We start from the raw sequence: 25,025 nt of genomic DNA on the forward strand, positions 1-25,025 counted from the left end.
AAATTGATGTCTCTCTCTCTCTCTCTCTCTCTCTCTCTCTCTCTCTCTTTCACCAATCAATCACTAAAAAAGAAAAGGAAGCCAATTAGGAGGCTTTTGGAAGAGAAAAGACTGGGTGGTGCTGGTGGAGATGGAAAGTGGGTGGATTTAGGGTATTTTTTTGAAGGGAGAACAAATAGATAAAACATGACATTGGATTGGCAGTGGGGACTAAGACAGAGGGAGGTGTCATGGATGGCTTCCCGTTTTCTGGCTTGGAATTACTTCCCAAAGTGAGGCAGACTGTGCGAGGAACAGGTTTTGACAGGTTACATTTCAGATGTCTGGGTTTATTAAAAGGGTGGCACTCAGAGGCGGCTCGGCCCTCTGATGTGATAAAGTATAATGCAAACAAGAGGAACAGTTCACCAAGTTGCTTTGGCATAACTTGACAGCTTTATAAAGTTTTAACTCCTTTTTCTTTTTGTTAACTCCTTATTTATAGAACTGTTAAGGGTCTAAAAGAGTCATGTAGAATTTCGAGTTGTATTTTTTTTTTTATGGGTGACAGTATGTGCTATGGTGGCACTTGGTAGTTTGGGGTTTTATAAAGATAACAGGATATAATCCTCATGAATGTCAAAGGTCTACTATAGATACAACAGACAATATATTGAACTAATTTCCAATAAAACTTTATGGACAATGTAAAGCCACTAGTTGGTATGTAATCTGTGGCTAGACAATAGTTACCTTTTTTTCTAGCACTTACTATATACTGTGCATTCTGTTACACACTCTATAAATATCCCATTTGAGCCCCACATTTTTTATCACCCATCTTACATGTGAGAGAAAAAGGCTCAGAGGGGTTGAGTACCTTGCCCAGGGTCACAGAGCTAGCAAAGGGCAGAGTCTGTATATGTCTGGGCCGATGAGGAAGCTTGGGTTTCTATGAAGCAGGTGTGGTCCTTGGTTACAGCAGGGGTTATCTGGGAAGCACAGGTTAAGATGGGGTTGAGAATGGAAAGGTTTATTGGGGAGTGATACTCATGGACACATAAGCCTCCAATGCAGACCTGTCCAAGTCTCTGCCAGCCCAACATGGAGCCGTGAAGCAAAGACCACCCATGAGAGGGGACATGTGTTGGGCAGAAATGGGTAGATCCTTGCCGCACTACCTCAGCTCACCCATTGGCTGGGGAGAGCACTCCGGGAAGAGCATGATTGCATCTTGAAAGCTGGGCTTGAAAGGCTGTCAGTTAATTGTGTTCCTTGTATTTGGGCAGAAGCCCATTCTTTTTTTTTTCTTTTTTTAAAAAATATATTTGTATTGATTTTTTACAGAGAGGAAGGGAAAGGGATAGAGAGTTAGAAACATCCATGAGAGAGAAACATCGATCAGCTGCCTCCTGCACACCCCCTACTGGGGATGTGTCCACAACCAAGGTACATGCCCTTGACGGGAATCGAACCTGCGACCCTTCAGTCAGCAAGCCGAGGCTCTATCCACTGAGCCAAACCGGTTAGGGCAGGAGCCCATTCTTAAAGGGGATCTGAACAGTGCATCTTCTCACCTGCCACACGCTCTGAAAACTGCCAGCATGCTTTTCATCCCAGAAGAGACAGTGTGTTACTTATCCACTGCTGTGTAACAAATTGTCCCCAAATGCACCAGCTTAAAACAACGAACATTTGTTATCTCACAGTTTCTGTGGGTGCCTATTCAAACAAACATCACTGATAACAATAAAGATTTTAGCTTCACTCGCTCTGAATCAGGTATTGTACTAGCAGGTCCTTACACGCATCATCTCACCACAACTCCTTTATTCACCCAAGGTTCATCGGGGACCAGCCCTCCGAGCTGCAGAGAACAGAATGACAAATGAAGTACTCTCCTGCTCTTGAAGTGCTCATGTCCAGAAGTACCATTTGTTTCAATTCTGCAAAGGAGGAAAGGACAAGTGACACAGTTAGCTGACAGCCTTTGGGGTTGAGCTAGGAGGCCAAAGCAGGTCCGTGTGGCTTCAAGGCCAGTCATTTTCGTGAAGACAGCATACTCCTGAATCCACAAGCCTGGACACATTGCTAGTCTGAGAACCACTGTGAGGAAGGAGCAAGTCGCAAAGAACACACACAATATAATTTCATGTATATGAAGTTTAAAAACAGAGGCTTGCTTGGCGGTGCCCAGGTAGCAGTAACAATAAAGAGAAAGGCAAGGAAATGATTTCTACAAGTCAGGATAGTGACCATATCTGGAGGAGGAGGGAGATGTGATGGAGGTGGGGGGGTCCACAGAGGCTTATGCGTGACTGAGTGGTCTAGACGTGGTTGCTGGTTATGGGGTATCCAATTTATAATGATGCATTAAACTGTACACAGGGACCCTAGCCGGTTTGGCTCAGTGGATAGAGCATCAGCCTGCGAACTGAAAGGTCCCAGGTTCGATTCCAGTCAAGGGCAGATGCCTGGGTTGTGGGCTGGGTCTCCAATGGGGGGCGTGCAGGAGGCAGCCAATCCATGATTTTCTCTCATCATGGATGTTTCTATCTCTCCCTCTTCCTTCCTCTCTGAAATCAATAATAATAATTATATATACATATATATATATCTTAGAGGCCTGTTGCATGAAGAGATTCATGCAATAGGCCTTCCCTTCTCCTGGCTGCCAGCACAGGTTTTCCTCCAGCACCTGGGACCCAGGCCTTCGCTCCGGCCGGAGCTGCCTTCAGTCTTCCGTCTTCGCTGCTCTGGCTCACCTTCAGTCTTCCCTCTGCCGCTTGAAGCCTACATATGCAAATTAACCGCCATCTTTGTTGGTGGTTAATTTGCATATTGTGCTGATTAGCCAATGGGAGGCATAGCGAAGGTATGGTCAATTACCATGTTTGTCTATTATTAGATAGGATATATATATATATATATATATATATATATATATATATATTTAAAAACCACAAATGTATTAAAAAAAATTTTAAAAATTGTGGGGTGTCTTTTACTCCTCTGTATGTATGACATATCTCACAATAAATACAATTTCAATGAAAACAACTGTATCCAATGGGATGCTATTTGCCAGGTGCAGGCACCTGGGACAGCAGGCTAAAGAGATCCTTTTTCTCAGAGACACAAGGAGCATGAGGTCTTTTTGCCTCCCGCAAATCCCCCAAACAGTTGGGTTTGCATCCTGGCTCATCACCATATTCTTAAGGTGTGTTACACCCAAAATAAACTCTGAGGAGGACAGTGCTTGGTGAGATCGTGTTGAAATTTGATACAACGTGTCTGAGCAAGTTGGCTTTTGTTTTTCCTATTCCCGAAAGGGTGGCTGAAGAATGAAACCTGATTCACACTGTCACAACAGTCACTGAGATCTTTTAACCTAAAGAACAACTTCGTATCAAAGTGCCAGGAAAAGCTCACTCCTGGGTTCCTTGGATTAATTAGGCTTCCTCCTACTTCCTTTCAGAACCTATCAAAAAAGCAAAGGGGAGGTAGGGGAGGCCAGGGGATTGTCAAGGGCGGGGGGGGAAAAAAGGAGACATATGTAATACTCTTTGTAATACTTTAAGCAATAAAAAAAAAAAAAAAAAAAAAGGCAGAGGGGACTTAGACTTGTAGCTTGGGTTCTGCAAAGCCAGACCAGCTGGAAATGCCCAGCTCCCTAGATGATCCTTTCTTGGAGGGTCACAGTGGGCACACCTGCCTCACAGTGGCTGTGTGATTCTTGCCTGGCACTGCTCTCTCTGGGCCTGTTTCCTCCACTGGGAGCTGGGCCCTAACCCCTCAGAGGGAGGCTCCCCTGATTGGGACCCATGGGCATGAGCAGGTGCAGACTGTGTATGTGTGTGGAGCAGGTGACTGGGACAGGGGCTGGACATGGGGGCCTTGGGAGGCCTAGTGGTCTTTGTCCTTGGCACCGTGTTTGAGGATGCGGGTGAACTCCAGGTAGTTGAAGTTGCCTTTCTTGTCAATGGGTGCCTCATGGTACATCTCGTCCACTTCCTCGTCTGTGAAGCGGTCACCCATGGTGGTGAGCAGCTCCCGAAGATGGTCCTCATGGGTAAAACCTGAGGCCTCTTCGTCGAAGCAGGCAAAGGCATTGTGGGTCACATCCTTGGGGTTCATGCCATTCAGCTTCTCCCCAAACACCGTCAGGAACATGGTGAAGTTGATGGGCCCAGGGACCTCGCTCATCATGCCCTCCTGTGGGGTTCTACCTCATCTGTGGGGTTCTTTCCCTGGGAGGCCAGCATGTCATGCAAGTCCTCCTTGTCAATGAAGCCATCTTGGTTCTGGGCGATCATGTTGCAGGCCTCCTTAAACTCCTGGACCTGGGACTGGGCCACATCGCAGAGACACTGGATGTGGCCCGCTGTAGCTGCTTCTTGGTGATCTTGGCCTTGGCTTGCTTACTGGACATCTTGGCTTCAGGTGGGTGAGGCTTCCCTGGTGTGGAGAAGGTACTCCTTCAGTGCTGGTGCCCTGTATTTTTATTTCCTAAATTTGGCAACCTTGGCGAGGGTACTCAGCTTGTAGCAAAGGACACAATGGGGTTGGGCAGGCTGCTCCTGAGCAGCTAGCAGCTGATAAGCTTGTTTGATCTGCTCACCGTCTCCACTTCTCTCCCTTTCAACAGCCTTTGGGGACGCCTGCCTAGTGTGCAGGCTGTGCACCTGCTCTGCACCAGATAATTTCTATTAAGGAATTACTGTTGATTACACTGTATCATAATAGCATTATCATTCTTTTTAAAAGGGGGTTTTATCTCTTAGAGATGTATACTAAAATATTTATAGATAATATAAGCTATCTGACATTTGCTTCAACATAGTATCAGGAGGGAATACATACTGTCGGAAAAAAGGCAGATCACGCCTGGCCGGTGTGGCTCGGTGGTAGAGAATCAGCCCATGCACCAACAAAGGTTTTTGGATTTGATTCCCAGTCAAGGGCACATATCTGGTCGGGGTGCATTCAGGAGGCAACCAAATGATGTGTCTCTCTCATATTGATGTTTCTCTCTCTCTCTCTCTCTCTCTTTCTCTTCCCCCACTTCCCCCTCTTCCCTCTCTTCCACTGTGTCTAAAAAATAGAAATAAAAAAAATCAATGGCCCAACTGGCATGGCTCTGTAGTTGAGCGTCCACCTATGAACCAGGAGGTCAGGGTTTGGTTCCCAGTAAGGGCACATGCCCAGGTCGTGGGCTCGATCGCCAGTGGAGGCAGCCAATCAATGATTCTCTCTCATCATTGATGTTTCTATCTCTCTCTCCCTTCCTCTCTGAAATCAATAAAAAAATATTTTTTTAAAAAAATCAATGGACAAAATATCCTTGGGTGAGGATTAACAACAACAACAACAAAAGGCAGATCATGGTTGCCTGGGATTGGAAGCAGAGGAAGGGATGGACTGCAAAGGGACGCAAGGCAATTTGGAGTGATAGAAATGTTCTGTATTTTGATAATGGCGATGGTTTCAAGGTGTTTTATATCTGTTGTATGGTAAACATCTCATCAAGTTGTATGTTAAAATGAATCCAGCTTAGGTACATAAATTTTACCATAATAAAGGTTTACCTTAATAAAAGTACTAAACAACTAAAATATGGAAGGAGAAGTGGATGAGCATGTGGATTAGACAGGGTTAGCCACAGGATCCTGGTTGGTATGGCAGGTGATGCATATGCATAAAGTTCATTACACTGACCATCTGCTCTTTGAACTATCTATGTTTAAATTTCTCCATAATAAAAAGTTTTTCAGCCCTGGCCCATTTTGCTCAGTGGATAGAGCACCAGCCTGCGGACTGAAGGGTCCCCAGGTTCGATTCTGGTCAAGGGCACATGTCCGGGTTGTGGGCTGGATCCCCAGTCGGGGGCGTGCAGGAGGCAGCCAATCAATGATTTTCTCTCATCATTGATGTTTCTATCTCTCTCTCCCTCTCTCTTCTCTGAAATAAATAAAAATATATATTTAAATTATTTTTCAAAAGGTAAGGCATATAAGACAATAAGAGAAAAAAGAAAAAAATTCCAAATTAGATGTTTTGGAATTTTTCAATAGGGGAGATTTGCTTAAAAAAAATTCATTGCTTTGAGATTTGGGTGAGATAACTATGAATGACTGGAAGAAAATGGTTACCATCTAGGATTTTACATTTGTATTTCCTCTGACTCTAAGTTCTCATTGCACGTTAATGAACAAAACTGAAGTCCTAAAAAAGTAAAAAGCATAGGATCATATTACCATGTAAATGTCCTTTCAATCTTTCTTTGTTTAGTCCAGCTGCATTTTTGCATGTAATACGCCTGTATTTGCCACCTGTTTTCTGGTTCCAAGGGAGGCTGACTCATAGTCGCAAAGGGTGGGGTGTGCAAGAAGCCCTCCGGAAATTTGGTGAAGCAGAACTTCGAAATACTGATCCAGCCACACTTACAACCACCGCTGATCTGGCCAGGCATTGCTTGGTGGAGGCTGGGATGCTATGCTGTTAGAAAGCGCCCCGCCTCTCCCCACAGGGGTGGCCTCCGTGTTAATTGCTTCTTAACGGTTGGGAACCAGCTTTCCCGCCAAGTGTCTGAGGGACACACCCAGTTCCCTGGCTCGGGCTGGATGTGAAAGTGAAAGGTTCCGACTGAACTCCCTGGCTCAGAACTGCAGGAGGAAGAACAGGTGGCGCTTAACTCGAGGGTGCTCCCAAGTGGCTGTGGACCAGCAATGGTCCCCTACGGAGAGAGGCAAGATGTGTGAGCCAAACTGTAAGTATGGAAATACAGGTACTGGACACAGAGGCCTTGACTGTAACTTCCACCAGTGGCTGGATATGCCAGCATCACAGGGGACACAGGAGCTTAGAACAAATGCATCATTATGTTTGATCATGTCCTAGCTCAGGGGTTCTCAACCTGTGGGTCGCAACCCCTTTGGGGGTCGAACGACCCTTTCACAGGGGTCGCCTAAGACCTTCGGAAAACACATATATAATTACATATTGTTTTTGTGATTAATCACTATGCTTTAATTATGTTTAATTTGTAACAATAAAAATACATCCTGCATATCAGATATTTACATGACAATTCATAACAGTAGCAAAATTACAGTTATAAAGTAGCAACAAAAATAATTTTATGGTTGGGGGTCACCACAACATGAGGAACTGTATTAAAGGGTCTCAGCATTAGGAAGGTTGAGAACCACTGCCTTAGCTGGTTTTGCTCAGTGGGTAGAGCGTCGGCCAGCGGACTGAAGGGTCCCAGGTTCGATTCCAGTCAAGGGCACATGCCCAGGTTGTGGGCTGGATCCCCAGTCGGGGGCGTGCAGGAGGCAGCCAATCAATGATCTCTCTCTCCCTCTCCCTCTTTGAAATAATAATAAAAAATATATTTTAAAAAAACTGCACAGTGGATAGAGCATCAGCCTGGGGACTAAAGAGTCCAGAGTTAAATTCTGGCCATGGGTTGCGAGCTTGATCCCCAGTTGGGGGCGTGCAGCAGACAGCCTATCAATGATTCTCTCTCATCATTGCTGTTTCAAATCTCTCTCTCTCTCCCTTTCCCTTCCTCTCTGAAATCAATAAAAAATACATATATTTTAAAAATTGCACACTAATATTATTTTATAAGGACACCATACATCATATAAGAACACTGTTTGCCTCTTTTCAATACTATTGTTTTGCTGCTTATTCAGTCTTTTTAAAATGAATTCTAGTAGTAGCATGTGAATTTTTTTGTGTGCACTCGATGTTTCACTTTATTTTATTTTTCAAATATATTTTTATTGACTTCAGAGAGGAAGGAAGATAGATAGAAATATTAATGATGAGAGAGAAACATTGATCGGCTGCCTCCTGCACACCCCACACTGGGGATCAAGCCTGCAACCCAGGCATGTGTCCTGATCAGGAGTCAAACCACGACTTCTTGGTTCATAGGTCAATGCCCAACCACTGAGCCACAGATGTTTCACTTCAGTCAAGAACAGAAGGGTTTTCAGACACAAATATCTTAATTGACTAAAACTAATCTTAAGGATTCATCGTAAAACTGTCACAGCAGTAACAAAATATATGTCTTTGGACTTAGGATATAAAAACGTACAAAAGCTATTTCTACAATTTCTTTCTCCATCTAAAATCATTTTGCTGTAAATTAAATATTAAATTTTCTGCCATGCTTGTGCCATGGAAAAACTGTGATCATTAACTTGAGTTGGATTGCATTTTCTGGGGACCTGGTTACACTGTCAGGAGGACGGGACAGCCACTTTTCAGGATCACAATCCAATAAGCATCGTGCCCTCAGAGCTTTTCAGTTTTCACATTCAGTGGCAACCGTTATACATGCAATTTTCTTCAGATGTTAACGGACAGGCCAGAATTGCATTTGGCTTTCTGAGTCATAACTTTGTTATAAATAATTCTTTTTTTTTATGGTCCTCATTGTTTTAATCAATAATTAGGTCTTTGTTTCTTGAAGAATATGAAGTGTCAGGGGTTTTATCTGAGGTTCTCAAATTGTGGGTTGGAAGACTTTTTTTGTTCATTTTCATTGGATTAATGATGAAATCTTTATTAAATAATTTGAAAGTCCTGTCTGCAAATTTTATGTGGGTCATGCTCAGCAGAAATCTGCTCACTTTCATTGTTTCCAGTTTTCTGAAATGTAAGCAGACTGCTTTCTATTTCTTCTCTGAGCTCCACTTTTGAATTTTCTATCTCTGTGATGATTTTGACTTGTACTCATTTTCAAAATTATTTGAATAAAGTTGACATTTATATCTACATTTTTGGGAAACCCACATCTTATTACATTTTTAATTAAAATTCATAATTCTAGCCTTTGGTATGCATCTAGTTGCCACTGTATTTGTCCATTCAGTTGCCAATTCATATAATGTTTCATGATTATTGCATCTATACCTGCAGATACACAAATTTAAGAGTAATATGAATTATTTAATGTCACAAAATATTTTTGGCTGTCACTTGCAACGGTTGCGAACAGCAGAACCATGTACTGCTGGGTAATACCTTGTTATACAAGAGTCTATTCATGCCATCTGAGAGGAAGGATTTGACATGTTAATTGGTTTGTCTTTTATTCTTAAGTGCTTCCTCCTCCTCACACTCTGAAGCTGTGTCTAGCTCCATGTTAGCAGCAGCACAACCTACAGATGTTCATGGCATTTGGTCTCAGTCCCTTTCTGTTTCAAGGACATAGGACTAAAAATGTAACCAAGCAAATTCTTGGGTGTATAGACTGTGCTGTGCCAGCACTGGGGGCCAAATCCCAACTGATGGGCATCCTTACATTTCTTGATACACTTATCTGTTGTGTTCATGATGTGTGCGGTCCTCCAACGCTCAAGGCCTGGGCCCCTTCTGCTTGGGTTAAGGGCAGTGGTGGCCAATTTGGATGCTGTTTGAGGAACCAGTGAGAGATCCCTGGAGAGTGGGATTCCTGGCATACTAAAGAAAGGAGCCACTCCAGGAGAGATTGGGAGAGAATGCAGAGGCAGATTTCCCATTAGGCTAATGAAGCTCAGCTTTAAGGTCCCTCATTTGCACAGATGGCTCTATCTTCCCGTCGATGCCTGCCCTGAGTACTGTGTCAGTTTCCTTTTGCTGCTGTAACAAGCCACCCTAAATTTAGTGGCATAAGACCACACAAACTTATTCTCTTACAGTTCTGAAGGTGAGAAATCCAAAATGGATTTTTCTGGGCTAAGATATTGGTCAGGCTGCCTTCTTTCTGGAGAAACTGTTACCTTGCCTTTTCTAGCTCCTAGAGGCTGCCCACATTCCTTGGCTCAAGTCTCCTTCCCTGACTCTACCCCTGCTGCATCCCTCTCCTAAGGACCCTTGTGATTATGCTGGTCTCATACAGAGACTCCAGTATTTCATTAATCCCCTCATCTCAGGATCCTTCACTTAATGACTGTGTAAGGTAGCACAGTCAAGGTTCTGAGAATTAAGATGTAAACATTTGGGGGGGCATTATTTGGCCTATCACGGGTGCCTAGGAGAGCCTGAGCCTTCAAGGGAAAGATGCTGAGGCCTCTAGTCAAAGTAGGGTCATGAAAAGAAGGAATGGCTCCATTTTGTCCAGAGTAAGAGCAAGAATGAATTGATGAAATATAGGGAGAATTACTTTGTAAAATATGTGACTGTCCAACCCCTATGCTGTACACTTGAAACTAATACAAAATACTATTGAAGGTACACTGTAATTGGAGGGGGAATAAAAGAAGAAGTTTCCACAGGAGGAAAACTAGGGGGAGCTGAAGGTGTTGAGTCTTTGGGGGAAATCCTGGCTCAAAGTCATCCCAACCAGCAGGATCCTTCCCTTTTATTGTCATTTAGGGAACTTGTCACAGTTATAAGTCCTAGAACGGACCTTCTCTTCCAAGGATCATATCTGTTCCACACACCTCGTCCTTCACTTTCTGCAAAACACACACACACACACACACACACACACACACACACACACCTCAGTGCACAAATCAGAGGCAGAACTCTCATGATGTCCTCAGTGGTAGAGTGGATCATTTAAAAGTTAAGACATTTATTGAATGAAAGATATATATATATATATATATATATATATATATATATATATATATATTTCATTTTCTCAAAGGAATACTATTACAGTGGAACAGTGGGCTCCCAACCAGGGACTCAGCACACAATAAGTCAGAGATATGGTCAAAATATATCCTCAGAGGAAAGATGATAAAACCCGTAATCACCAAGAACAATAAAAGCGTGCTGCTCCCGCTTCTCTAAAACCAACTTAAATGCACTCTACAGGATGATTAGGCAAGGGGTCCAATGAGTTGAAGCGAGCATGAAAGTGCCATTGAATCAAACATTTGAACCACAGCTTAATTTGATGGCCATCAGGTGGTCAATGAAAATCTTGCTCAACTTGTTAGAGTTTAGGATGGCTCATCTGAGATAATTTAATGATGCAAGATATCTCCCAGATGCCTTTATTTTCTCCTGGTGTAGTTCCCTGGAGCAAGCAGAGGTATTTAAAATTGCTTCCATGAGTCAGTACATCCAATGCTCAATGCATTATTGATAATGCGGTCATTCTAACCTGGCACAGAGTATTGAAGACACAAGGAGTACTGGATGGGGTGGGGACCTGGAACTTGACACACCCACTCAGGGTATGCCCTGGAAAGGCAGCCCACAAGTGTGGGTGCTGGGAGGCAGCACACGGAAGCTGTGGAGCAAGGCAAGGATGGTAAGCAGTTGTTTAGTAAAATAGAAGGCATGAGGGACAAGCGGTGGCTAAAGGATAGCAACAGAACAGGTAGTAAATTATCAACCTTGGCATTGTCAGTGCCCCAATCACCACTTAAAATACTTCTGAGTGACTCTGAAGATCCGTGACATGCAGTCACTTGTCATTTTGCCAGGACAAACACCTTAAACATCTGAGTGTGTGGGGACTAGTTCAATGAATGACCAATATTCCCTCTCACCATGACTGTGGTTCTTTGCTCATGGTTGGGCATGCAGAACCTTTTCTTAGGTGATTTAAAAAATAACAATAACCATCGTGTTTTTTTCCTTTGGAAAAGAAAGCTGCTGATGCTGTTATTCAGTGGAAGAGAAATTCAGTTCAGAAATGAAATATAACTGAATGTTGAACTCAGATGTGCTAGACTCTAACAAAAAGAAAAGAAATGTAAGCAGCTGAGTATGACACAAAAACTGGTCATCAAGGGAGAGTTCCATTTTATTTATTTAAAAAAGACATATTTTTATTGATTTCAGAGAGGAAGGGAGAGGGAGAGAGAGATAGAAACATCAATGATGAGAGAGAATCATTGATCGGCTGTCTCCTGCATGCTCCCTATTGGGGACTGAGCCTGCAACCCAGGTATGTGCCTTGACCAGGAATCAAACCAGTGACCTCTTGGTTCATAGGTTGATTGTTACTCACCGAGCCACACTGGCTGGGCTATATTAGTGATATAAATTTTAGGTGTACAATATAGTGATTTGACATCATGGAACTCTTTTTCAAGCAATACCTTCCAGTCTTCTGAGGAGAAACTACTTTTTACAAAAGCACACTTTGGGAAATGATGGTTTCAGGAAACATACTCCTCATGAAAACTGGTTAATTCCAGGGTTTTCTCAAAGAAACTACTGACTCATTATAGTCTATGGAAGCTAAGCTGGGTAGAACAAGCTGTATTTGGCTTTTTCTGTTTCTAGTCTTCAATCTTTAACAATAACTCCCTACAATTAATGCCAGCATTCAAAAAGAACGAAAAATATGCATGTTAAATCTCATGAGATTACTCAGTACTTCTGTCCTCGGGAAAGGACCACAGCTGGTCACAGTGGGAGATCGTCCTTGAAATTTTGTCAATACCTTTTGACTGATATGGAGATGAGATTTTTTTTCTGCTCCTATTATTCTTCCTGTTAAACCCCAGCCCACCAGCTCTTATGCCATGTTTTTCCCTTACGTTCACAGAACCACACATGTTTACCGAGAGCTGTCTATTCTGTGTTCTGGATTATGTACACCGGCTACACATTTACCAGAGTACAACTAAATACATGGAAATGGAAAAGGCCTACCAGTAGGAACACATTTTATTGGAGGAAAAACATTCTAATTATGTACATTTTCCTTGTATTGCTATTTCTGATCAGACAGAGTATTTACTGGGTCATTTGAAAGGATAATGAGTGTCTATCTCAGTGGGTCTCATCCTGGTGTACATGAAAATAATTTGCGGAGCTATCAAAAACTATAAATAATTGGGCCCTATCTGGGACTCTCTGAATTAGAACCTCCAGGGAGAAGCTTAAGTGCATGTATTCTTTTTTTTTAAATATGTTTTTATTAATTTTAAAGGGAGCAAGGGAGAGGGAAAAAGAGATAGAAACATCAATGATGAGAGAGTATCATTGATCGGCTGCCTCCTACATGTCCCCTACTGGGGATTGAGCCTGCAACCCTGGCATGTGCCCTGACCAGGAATCAAACTGTGACCTGCCGGTTCATAGGTCGACACTCAACCACTGAGCCACGCTGGCTGGGCCAAACATATGTACTCTTAAAAGCTCTGTAATTTATTCTCTGGCATTTATGTTGTGGCCTTTCTTTGTTATTTTTATAATTTTTAATTGGATTTATTGAGGTGACATTGGTTAATAAAATCTATAGGTTTCAGGCGTATGTAGCTTTTCTTTTTTAATAAACAATTTTCCCATATGGTCTCACCTAAATATTTCTCCTGATTTTGATTTAAAATAACAAAGAATATTTTTAGAGAAAATAAATTAATTCCAGCCAAACCAGTTTGGCTCAGTGGATAGAGCATCAGCCTGCGGAGTGAAGGGTCCCAGGTTCGATTCCGGTCAAGGGCATATACCTTGGTTGCGGGCACATCCCCAGTAGGAGGTGTGCAGGAGGCAGCTGGTCGATGTTTCTCTCTCACTGATGTTTCTAGCTCTCTATCCCTCTCCCTTCTTCTCTGTAAAAAAATCAATAAAATATATTTTTTTAAAAAAGAAAATAAATTAATTCCAAAACCACTTCCCAAACACTAACAAATGTTGTTTTTCCATCTCTGGCTCTAGTCTGTGTCCATGTAAAGAAATCTTTGAATTCTGAATTTGTCACTGAGCATTTTATTTAAAAATTTTTCCATGCTATCCTATAGTGATAATAATTGTCATTTTAGGAATTATATAATATTCCAGCAAGTATTTATTTGTATCGTAATTTAGCTAACCATTTCCATACAATTGGACATTTAAGCTGTTTCACTATTTTTAGTTGTTCTAGAGAAAATGGCAATGAAGGACTTGATGTGTATGGATTTTGCTTTTCTTTTGAATCAATTCCATTGGGATAATTTTCTGAAAATCTGGTTTTTATTTCTGGAAATCTGGGTCAAAGGATATGAACGTTTTTTATGACTCTTGTTAATAATTACTAAATTACTTTCCAAACGCTTGAACAAATTCACAAAGCCAAGCCCCAAGTCCATGGTATAACTGCTGAGGTTTTCAGGGAAGGGCTGGCAATACTAAAAGTCTTTTGGATGCTCCCATGACAGGTGGAAGCAACGTGTCCACATATACCAGTCCTAAGAAGAAAGGGGAGAAACCTGATATCAACAGCAGTGTTACGGCACTGCTCAAATATCTCACCTACCATGAGCCAGCGCAGTCCTTGCATTCTAATTCTCAAAATAACCCTGGCAAGTTAGATCTTACTGCCCCTCATTTTACAGATGAGGAAAGGGTGGGGAGAGAGGTTGAATTACTTGCCCAAGGATTATATAGCAAGTTAGTACTGAAATAAGGGTTTGAACCCTATGTTTGACCACTGCTATATATACACCACACTGCATTTTCACATCATTGATATCTGAAGCAGCCACAGAATCTCACCATTTGGATGCCTTCTAAGTCATAAATTGGCTATAAATGAAATCTGATAGAACAGATGAAGTAGGTTAACCATGTCCACAACCCTCTGCCTCTTCCGCCACCTGGAAGTGGATGGAGCCTGCTTCCCTTGAATCTGGGCTGATCCGGTGACTTCTTTTGACCAATAGAATGCAACCTGAGTCATGCAGCCTAGGTCTGGGCCCATGTAGAGAGGTCCAGCTTCCTTGCTGGAGAGGCCACAAGAAGAAGGAATAAATGCCTAACCAGCCCAGCTGTTCCTACCATTGAAGCTAAGGCATTAGACATGCGACACCATCTTGGATCCTCCAATCTCAGTCAAATCACCCAGCCAACAATATATGGAGCTGAAACAAAACATCCTGATGAGCTAGTAACCAGTGAGCGTGTTAAGCCATTTTCAGAGTGGGGGTGTTTTGCTGTGCAATAATATATCACTGGAGCAAGACATTTTATTTTGGTGAATGTCAAATGCAGAAAGAGTACCAGTGAGTTATACACTCAAGCTTCCCTAACACAAGCAGAATGAAACTCACTGACATTTATCACTTCTCATCCCTTCTCTGTACTCACCTCTGTCACAGCACTGACCCCGCTGCACATGGCCTTTACCTGTGTTCGCATCTGCCTTTCCTAAGAGATTGGGAGTATTCACTTTGGTAACCACAGTAACAAGGCCTGGCACACAAGAGTTGCTAATACATATTGGTTGAATGAATCTTGACTTGCTCTTGATGGATTCATAAAAGCCCTTGAAATAGAATATAGCTTTTATTTCTTGAGCTCAGCCCTGGGTAGAATACTTTATATGGATTATTTCATTTAATCTCCACACCCCATGAATAGGTCCTATTACTATCTTCATTTTACAGACAGGGAAACGGAGAGGCTAGGTAAAGTGACTTGAGGTTACAAGTGTTTTTTTAAGTACCTGTGCCAAGCAAGGCAAGACTCTAGGCTTTGGCAGCAATTAAATGAATGAAGCCAGTGCAGCGTGGTGCACAAAACCCCCAGAGGCCTGGGTGGCTGATTGTGCCATAGCAGCACCAGCTCTGTTAGGACAAACTCTGAATTGCAGGAATGTCATGGAGGGTTGTGCAGGTCATGTCTTGTTCAAGGACATCCAGCCCAAGGGCAAGGAGGGACTGAAATCTAGACTGTGCTACTGCACTCTGCTCACCATGAAGCCGGGCACAGAATGCTATCTGCCTCTTGCCCAATTTGCCCAATACCACTATGAGCAGTGGCAGGCCTGTGGGAAACTGGAGTGCCTCATCATAAGAAGAAAGAGAGCACTAAGAAATGTGCCATGTTTTACAATGGATAGAACAAGAAAATGGTTCCAGAGAGACGGCAGGGATGTGTAGAGGTTGGGGAAAATGGAAAATTTGAGTGCAGTATCTGAGCCCCATCCCCAGGGAAGTTACTATCTCCTTGCAGTAATCTGAGACTTCTAGATCTTGCTGTTTCAGGCCACCTCGCCTACAATGATGCACTGAAACATATGCAAACTAACAAGATAAACACTGCACAGCAAATTATAAATCCTGCCAGAGAGGGCTCACTGCAGTTTTCTTATAGAGTCCAAACAATTCAATCATCCATAGCCAAGCATCCAGCATGGTCAAGTGGCCTCCTGGGAGTTTCCCAACTGTTGGACCAGGAGATATCTCCCACAGAACAAAATGAGGAAGGTAACAATCTCTGATTATTTCATTGTTTCTCTACATGCATGAGCTTGGCTATAGTTGAAGGATCTACACTGGTTTTGGGTAGAATTTCAGTCACCCGGCCTGAAGTAGTTTGCAGACTTTCTTAGGCTCCACTTCCAAACTGAACTGCCATTGGAAGAAGCTGGGAAGAGTGGAGGGGGCTCTGGGAAATGGCAGCCATACCCCCACAAGCACCCACTGAGCAGAACTGGAATTCAGATCTTAAATATACTATATAGCTTGAAAATTCCCAAGAAATATATGGTGGTGATGGTGCCAGAGCCTGGGGAGTGCCTATTTGAGGCCCTTCACCAAAGCCATAGGGCCTCTGCCTGGTGGAGCCATGACATCTTGGGTCCAGAGGGCAGGAAGGGGACAGTCCCCTTTGATCACCTGCTGAATGACTTTTCATTTCTGTTTACCACCTGGCTTCTATGGGTTCAAGAGAGAAGGGTTCTGTATCAGTTTCTTAGGGCTGCTATAACAAATTAGCACAAGATGTCAGCAGGGCCCTGCTCCTCTGAGACCTGAGGGGAATCCTTCCTTGCCTCTTCCTGGCTTTTGGTGGTTTGCTGGCAATCTTTGGTGTTTCTTGGCATATCTATATATATAAAACCCTAATATGCAAATAGACAGAACAGTGGAACAACCAACCACCAAACAACCAGTTGCTATGATATGTGCTGACCACCGGGGGACACGCACACAGAACATGGCGGGCGTTGGCAGCAGGTGGCAGAGCACAGGACATGGTGGGTGTTGGCTGTAGTGGGATGGTGGAGCAGGTGAGCGGGGGTGCCAGACCAAGGGGAGGCGCCGGTCACTGTCATCGGGGAGAGCCTCTGGTGGTTACTGAAAATTCTTTGCTCCCGTGCACCGTGTTCCCACCCAGCACTCACACTTGCTGCCAGCACTGGCCCTGTTCAAACCGCTGCCGGTGCCTAGCACTGGCCCTGACGGTTCGGCGCAGTCAGTGGGTGCAAGCAGCAGCTGCTGGACCTGATCGCCCCTGAGGGCTTCTCCACCTCCCCCTGCTCCTGAGGGGTGATCAGGGCAGCAGCCGCCGCTGGCACCCACTGCTGGTGCTGGCCCAATCACTCCGCAACGTCAGTGGGTGTGAGCGCAGGGCCGGTGCTGTGGGCGTATGGGCTGGAGCGGGGCTGACAGAAGGGACCAGGGGCCGAGGCGGGAGGGGCCGGGTGGGTGTGCAGAGGATGGGCCAAGACGCCCACCCCCCCTCGTGGCCCACCGCAGCCTCGTGGCCCACAGTTCCTTTCTTTTTTTTTATGATATTTTATTCTGTTTATAATTTTTATTTATTTATTTATTTTTTATTGCTTAAAGTATTACAAAGGGTATTACATATGTGTCCTTTTTTTTCCCGGCCCTTGACAATCCCCTGGCCTCTCGTACCCCCACAGTTCCTTTCAAGGTGCACAAATTCATGCACTGGACCCCTTATATATACATAATGCCAATCCTTGGCCATCATGTGGTGTTCTCTGTGTTTCCTTGTATTCCCATGGCCATCTTCTTATGAGGACATCAGTCATATTGTATAGGGGGCTAGTCTACTCCAGTATGACATCAACTGCACTAATTACATCTGCAACAACCCTGTGTTTAAATAAGGTCATGTTCTCAGGTATGGGGGATCAACACATCTTTTTTTTTTTTTTATAGAGACACAATTCAGTCTATAGCATACATGTTCCTATATAACACTGCTTCCTGGATCTCTAGGTCTGCCTCCAGCAGCAAAATGGTAAGTTGGTTAATCCATGATTTCTTGGGCTAAACTCTTGCCTCTACTGCTGTGTAACTAAGCACTATAAAATAGGAATACAGCATAACAAGGGTATCTAGTTTTTGAGGTTGGTGAAGGATTAGGATGAAGTACTTTGCACAGTGCTGGGCATTAACTGCTTATCAAGTATTACCCATTAGTGTTGTTATTCCCCAACTCTTTCCATTGACTTTTCTATGAGTAGATCATTTATTCTTCCCTGCAGACACCCATGTTCCTGGGCCAGAACCAAATGCCTCTTCAGTTTAGGGAACAGAGAGGGGGGTAGAGAGAGAAGGGTTTCGTTTCATTTGTTTATTCAGGTAAGCAGAAGGAGTAAAGGCAGTTCATGTCTGTCATCACTAAAGAAAAGTTCTTTCTATAGATGCTTCTGGTAGGAAAGATAGGACATTTCTCAAGTATGTACCCCTGAAGTTGAAGGGGCTGCCAAGAGAAGACAACTTTTTTAAAGAGCCGCCCAAGATGATGTTTCCATGAAATTCCTTCAGGATCCTATATCAAACCCTCCCTCAGCTTCCTGACAGGTTCAGAGATTTCCTCATGTTTGAGTCTTAGAACTGAAAGTTCACTCAAATGAAAAACATTCACAAGATGTTCAAGATGTAGAAAACAGAAAGGCCAGTTACATAAAAATCAACCTGTCAGGTGGACCAGTGCCTTCCATAGGTCAATCACAGCCTCTCTTTTTGGAGAGAATTATCAGAAAGTTGCTTGGCAGGTAAAGAGTCAGAATGACGCTGTGAGTTATAGGATTTAGAGGAATAATAGTGTCAGGTTCTGATGTGATCATTTCCACTCATCAGAGAGGGCACTTACTTGATTAGATAGAATTGGGTACCTTCTCCCTTAGATGGGCACTACTGTTTTATGCATCCTAGGTTAAAATCCCTGCCTTAAGTAGACCTTTACCCACTTTTAGCTGATGTTACAGTTTAAGTCTAATAATGTAATTTTACTTTCGTCAAGGCCAAGTTCTTAGGCTTACCTTCCATTCTCACTTTCCTTCTCATTCCTCCACCTTCTAATCTTATACTAAGGTCCCCCTGTGACCTCTGAACTGCCCTGACTTTGTGACCACCTCCTCAGCTAGACCTTTGAATAATTGTGAATACAGTTAACTCTGTGTTCTCACCTTTTCCCCTTTGAGTTGTGTCTTATTTTTTTTTAAAGGATCAGTTGTTTTAAACTTTAAAAAAACATGTTGTTATTGATTTCAGAGAGAGGAAGAGAGGGAAAGATAGAAACATCAATGATGAGAGAGAATCATCAATTGGCTGCCTCCTGCACGCCCCTACTGGGGATAGAGCCCACAACCTGGGCATGTGCCCTGACCGGGAATTGAACTGTGACCTCCTGGTTCATGGGTGGATGTTCAACCACTGAGCCATACCGGCTGATCTGATCTGTGTCTTGTACTTTACCTAGTATTCCACATCTCCGCTGTCCCCTCATTCCATTTATCCTGGCAGGCTTTGCCCATCTCCTCATACATAAGATATGACTGACATATTGATCTCATTTGTCCCGTTTTCTGTCCCTCCTTCTCATAATCATATTCTTGCCTCATCTCCCTCTTTCTTCTACCTCTCTCTCCCCATTTTTTCCTACCAAGTCTTCTAGGACTTTACCTGCCTCTCCCCCTGCCCCCTCACAAATAGACATCTTCTTCTCAGTTTCTTCTTTAGACATTTCTTACCTCCACCACCATCAGGACATTGGCTTTAAAAAAAAATCCACTTTTTACATGATTTTCAATACATATTTATACTTCCCATCCAGACCACTTCTCTGAGCTCGTCTTGCACATCCAACTTAATTACTACTTGCACTTGGATGTCACAAAACAGTACCAATTTTAATGGGTCCCAAATGAAACTAATGATTCCCTGCCACGGTCTCGCCCATCTCAATAAACTGCTTCCCATTTCACACAGTAACTCAAGCCAGAGGAAGCATTGTTCCCTTTTCCTTACCTCCAACAACACGAGCGAGTCTTGCTGCTACTATTTCCAAACTATATTTTGAATCCAAAGCAGTCTCTTCATGCCCACTGCCATGACTCTTAGCTCAGGCCAGCATCATTTCTTACCCGGACCACTGCAGCAGCTTCCCAACTGTTCCCCCTGCTTGTTACACTGGTCTTCCTCTAGTTCCTTCTTTCCACAGTAGCGACAGATCCCTTTTAAAAACAGAAATTATATTGTGCCAGTCTTTACTAAGCCTTCTTGAATGTCTTCCCATTTATTCACTAAATATATTTTTTACTGAGTGCCCTGTGTGTGCCATGCCCTCAATAATGCCTACTGTCATGAAATAAATGAAGTATACAGTATGTAGATAGAGCTAAGTGCTATAAAGAAAAAATAAAGAAGATGCGAAGGACAGGAACTTGTGTGTGTGTTTCCAATTTTAAATAGGGAGTTGAGGGAAGAAGGTTTCACGGAGTCTGTGCAGGTGATCTTTGAGCAAAGGACTTGAAAGAGGTGAGGGAGTGAGCTCTGCAGAATATTCTCATTGGAGGGAATAGCAAATGCAAAGGCCCTGAGGTAGAAGCATGCTTGGCTTTGGGACTGAGCAGAATAGGGTAAAATCCAAGCTTTACTAAGATGGGTTTTGGGATAAACGGTTTATAAGATGGCTCAGTTCCCTTGCCATCCCCCCAAACCCTCCTCCATCTCCCCAACCCCCTTTCCCAGCACTCTTCCCACCTGACTATATATCATTCACACTGATGTCAGTTTACCAGAAGTTGTTTCCTGCTTTTGCCTGTGTTGTTGCCTCTGCTGAAACACACTCCCCAACCCTTTATTCCCATGTACAATTTGCAAGGCCAGCTTCTTCTCATCCAGTAGGTTTAAATTTCACCAAAGGCCATTTCAAAACACAGGACCTAAAATAGGTTTCCTCTTGCTATTTTTCTATTTCAGTTTCCTATTTGTTTCCTTTATGGCACTAATTACACCCTACACTTGGGATATATACTTATATATACTTAAGAATTTATACTTAAAACGCAATAAATGATATCTCATTGTCTTTTAAATTTGCATTTAATCACGAGTGAAGATTAAGCATTTCTCCCAAGTAGTGGTTCTTTCTCTCTCTCTCTCTCTCTCTCTCTCTCTCTTTTTAAAAAAATATATTTTATTGATTTTTTACAGAGAGGAGAGAGACAGAGAGTTAGAAACATCGATGAGAGAGAAACATCGATCAGCTGCCTCCTGCACATCCGCCACTGGGGAAGTGCCCGCAACCCAGGTACATGCCCTTGACCGGAATCGAACCTGGGACCTTTCAGTCCGCAGGCCGACGCTCTATCCACTGAGCCAAACCGGTTTCGGCAGTGGTTCTTTTTTAGCATGATCTCTTTTATTTTTATATTTTATTCAATAAATGTTCACTTAAAGTCCCTATTCTTAGGACTAAGAGCAGGCCTGGCCAGCAGAACCCCACCCTGTGGATTTGTCAGGGGCAATTTATCTCTTCAAGTTTCCTGGAGGAGTTGGTGACTCCCGGTGACTATTTCTTGGCAGAAAGTATTCCAAAACCCAAACCCACTGAGAGGAAAGTGTTTGCCTCACTTCGACGTTATCAAGTTTTGAAAATGGGCAAGAAAGTTGCATTACAGTGGTACCAGGTACTCCCTTTACGCAATTGAGCAATTATTAATGTTCACCTGATGATGTATTACAAGGGAATGATGGCTACTGGGAAGCACGGGGAGCTCAGCCCCTCACTGTTTCCAAGGGGGGCTCTCGGTGCCGAGGCAGGCAAGTAGATGGTCTAACTGACCTCTCCAGACTGCTCAGAGGCCATTGAGTGTTCCTTTCAGGAGAATCCGCTCTGGGATTTCGAAGCAGAGCTTCGAAGCCTCTCGGGGTTCCTAAGGTTACAGCCGGGCCCGCTTCCCGAGCCCAGCCGCGATTACAGATAATCTCGCGAGAGCTCGAGCAAGTCCCGGCAGCGGGTGGCGGCCGCGGGATGTTGGCGGAGCATTCCAGACCGCGCCCCCTCTGGCGCAGCTGGGAGAGGCGCAGGCCGGAGTGGCCCGCGGCGCGCACGCGCAGGTGAGCGGGGCCAGAGCTGGGACTGGAGGGCGGGGGGCGGGGCCTTGCGTTGCGCCGCGGGCACGTCGCTGCGCGTCCTCAGTATTTAATGTCTCTGTGTTCCAACGGCCTGGGCGAGCACGTGGGGGAGCGGCCGGAGCGCAGCTCTGTGGGGCCGGGCCTCAGGGCTGAGGCGGGGGTCGGGGGGCGGCGGCGGGCGAGGGCTCTGTATCCCGACGGTGGCCGAGGAGCTGGTAAGTTGGAGCCGATGAGGGCGGCTGTTCCGGGGACCACCCACCGGGGCGGGAGGACGACGCCGTCGGGGTGATGGGGAACCTGGGGTGCAGGTGCGGAGTGCGATGCGCGTCCAGGTGCCCTGCTTGCCGGAGGCCCCGGACCCTGAGTGCGGACGGAGAGGCTCCGGCCCGCAGCCTGCTGTCAAGCAGGCCCTTCTTTACCTCCTGTCGCCTGTGCGCCCCCTCATCTCCCCGGTCTGGGTTGTCTGCCCGTCGGCTCCTGCTGACAGATCGCGTGTGCGTGGTTGGGGCGGCGCTCTGTAGCCGCGCGGTGCCCCCCACGCGCGTCCCTATCCTCGGGGGCGGGGGTGAGGACGCGATGCCCGGGCCACCGCTCTGCGGCTTAACTTTCCCCGAACGCGCACACTTTCCTGGGAGACAGAGCGCGTCCCACCCAAGGTCGCCTAACTCACACGCGTTTACTTTTCAAAGGTCGTGTGTACCCAGTCTGCGCCGGGAGAGGCGGTGGCAGAGCGGGCTGTGGGCAGGGCCAGGTGCTCGCAAGGGCGAAGAGGTGCCCCAAGGCCCGCGGGCACCCCTTTCGCCCTCCTGAGGGGTTGGAGTTGCATTGGTCACTTCAGGAACCTCATCCAACTTCTGGGCCCTTTTGCTTGGTTCTGGGTTGCTCTCCTCCCAGGCCCGGCGTTGGCCACCCTGAGCAGGTACTCCAGCCGCTGGGAGCTGAGTGTGGGGAGCCGGGGAAGGGGTTCTGTTTGCTGAACCGGGAGGATGGGCTAGGGTCGACCGGTGGTGATTGGATCCCTGTTTTGGGCGGAGGGACCGTTAGAACAGAGTTAGGGTCCTGAAGTCCAAAGCTTGGTGTCCCTCTAGAGGATTAGCATTTGCAACACCTTAAAGGGTGTCCGGAGGGCCGGAGGCCGCCGGGTCCTGCCTGGTGTGCCGGCCGACTTCTTGCCCCGCGGCGCATACGTCACGTGTCCGCTGGCACCCCGCAACCTTCCCGCCCGCGGTTTGGAGGGACCGAGCGAGTTTCGCGGATCCCGGTCTCAATGTGCTTGGAGAGGCCCTTGTCTTAAACCTCTCGGTGCGACCTTTCTCCTGTTCAGCTCTTTTGTGCTCTAGGGTACACTTCCTTCCATTCCCCCCCCCCCCCCCCCCCGCAGGGAGGCACGGGGATGAAGGGAGCTGAGCTGTTGGTGGTGGGCGGTGCGGCACCGATCCCCCGACCCCGGACTGCGAGTAAGCCCTGGGCCTTTGGCGATTTTCCTGTCCAGCGGTGATGCCCAGGTTGGCCGCCGCTAACACAAACCCGGTGCACTTCATTCCAGGTGTGAGTGGTGGCCTCTCAAGCCGGGTAGAGTGCATGGGCAAAGCAATTAGATGACACTCACTGTCTTTCCTCTACTCGAAGTTCAGGCTGCTTGGTGTTTAAATTTATCGACTGCAGGGAAATCTGGGCTGCTGGATACGGTGCAGTCCTATCTGTTCATTGGTTTGCTGTTACCCCCTCCCCCCAATCTTTGTCGCAATTACTGATGAAGTAACATTGTTCACAATAAGCCATTAATTCTGGCAAACAGTAACCTTAGCGTGCTCTGGTAACTAAATGCTTCCAAAATTAAAAAAGTATTTAGAAAGCAAAACTTGGACTTTAATAAGCACCACCCCATCTTCTTTGCTCTTAAAGGTACAGAGCATCTTTGAAACGAAGAGAAGGGCAGCATGCATGTATGGCCATATATCAGATTCCTCTTTTCTTGGCTTTCAAGTGGGTTACCTGCTTACTTAAGACTTTCTCAGCACTGGAAGCACGTGAGGTTATGCTTTGGGAACTTTCTGACTTGTGTTGAATCTTTCCTCTTTCACCTCTTAACTAGTTTTGTGGGTTCTGGGTAGTGATTCCTGTGTGTATTTGTAGATTAAGCTGTCACTTGGCCCGTTGAGGGCCTCTGGATCCTACAGGTATGCAAATCACTGAAGCTTCAGTGCCAACCTGAATTAAATGGGCTCTATTGTCATGAGTATTGTTAGATGATGGCCTAGAATTTTCAGGTAACTGATCCCATTCAAGCATGTGAGTGAGGCACGTCTAATGGATTTGTGTCTTGCTGGAGTCTTGTGACTATCAGTTCCTCCTCCCAGCTGTATCTAGGAAATACATTGACACGTGGACACTGCAGGGTGCCAGTGAGAGAGTCTGTTGTAAGTGGCCTGCTCAGGTGCCAAGTGGATGTGTCCCCAGTGTAAGGTTGCTGAGCATCAATATTTTAAAGCAATTTGTTTTGTTCTACCTGGTAACCCAAATTATTGGTGGGCTTGGGACCTGTGCCCTATCCATCGTTTTTTGGGTGAAGGCTAGTTTTGGCCTTTACAGTGTTTCCTCACCCTAAAGACAAGTTGAAATATTTGTGAAACCCTGCACTGTGCATGATGGGTTCTCAGGCCTTGTTTTTATTCCCTCTTAAAGAATCTCTGAGCCCTGACCGGTTTGGCTCAGTGGATGGAGCGTCAGCCTGCGGACTGAAGGGTCCCAGGTTCAATTCCAGTCAAGGGCATGTACCTTGGCTGTGGGCACATCCCAGGTGGGGGGTGTGCAAGAGGCAGCTGATCGATGTTTCTCTCTCATTGATGTTTCTAACTCTCTATCCCTCTCCCTTCCTCTCTGTAAAAAAATCAATAAAATATATATTTTTTTAAAAAGAATCTCTGAGACTGACATTTTCTCTTGAATCACTTGAGTGATTTGAATTTT

General features: G+C 45.0%; 1 protein-coding gene and 1 pseudogene across 2 annotated transcripts in view; one reads left to right on the plus strand and one right to left on the minus strand.

The window, feature by feature from the left end:
* The window catches only part of SCPEP1 (serine carboxypeptidase 1), a 40,670-nt gene extending 38,486 nt beyond the window's left edge, over positions 1-2,184 (plus strand). The window contains exon 14 of the mRNA XM_081110720.1: positions 1,822-2,184. The gene's annotated coding sequence lies outside the window, so the exon portion shown is untranslated. The remainder of the gene's footprint in view (positions 1-1,821) is intronic.
* Positions 2,185-3,885: 1,701 nt separating this feature from the next.
* On the minus strand, positions 3,886-4,411 carry LOC308531842 (myosin regulatory light chain 2, smooth muscle major isoform-like; annotated as a pseudogene). Its single transcript has one exon. The product of its transcript is annotated as a myosin regulatory light chain 2, smooth muscle major isoform-like (transcript).
* Between the last annotated feature and the right edge of the window lie 20,614 nt (positions 4,412-25,025).

Source organism: Myotis nattereri (genome assembly GCF_964212035.1).
Source record: "Myotis nattereri genome assembly, chromosome: 16".
NCBI classification, from domain to species: Eukaryota; Metazoa; Chordata; class Mammalia; order Chiroptera; family Vespertilionidae; genus Myotis; species Myotis nattereri.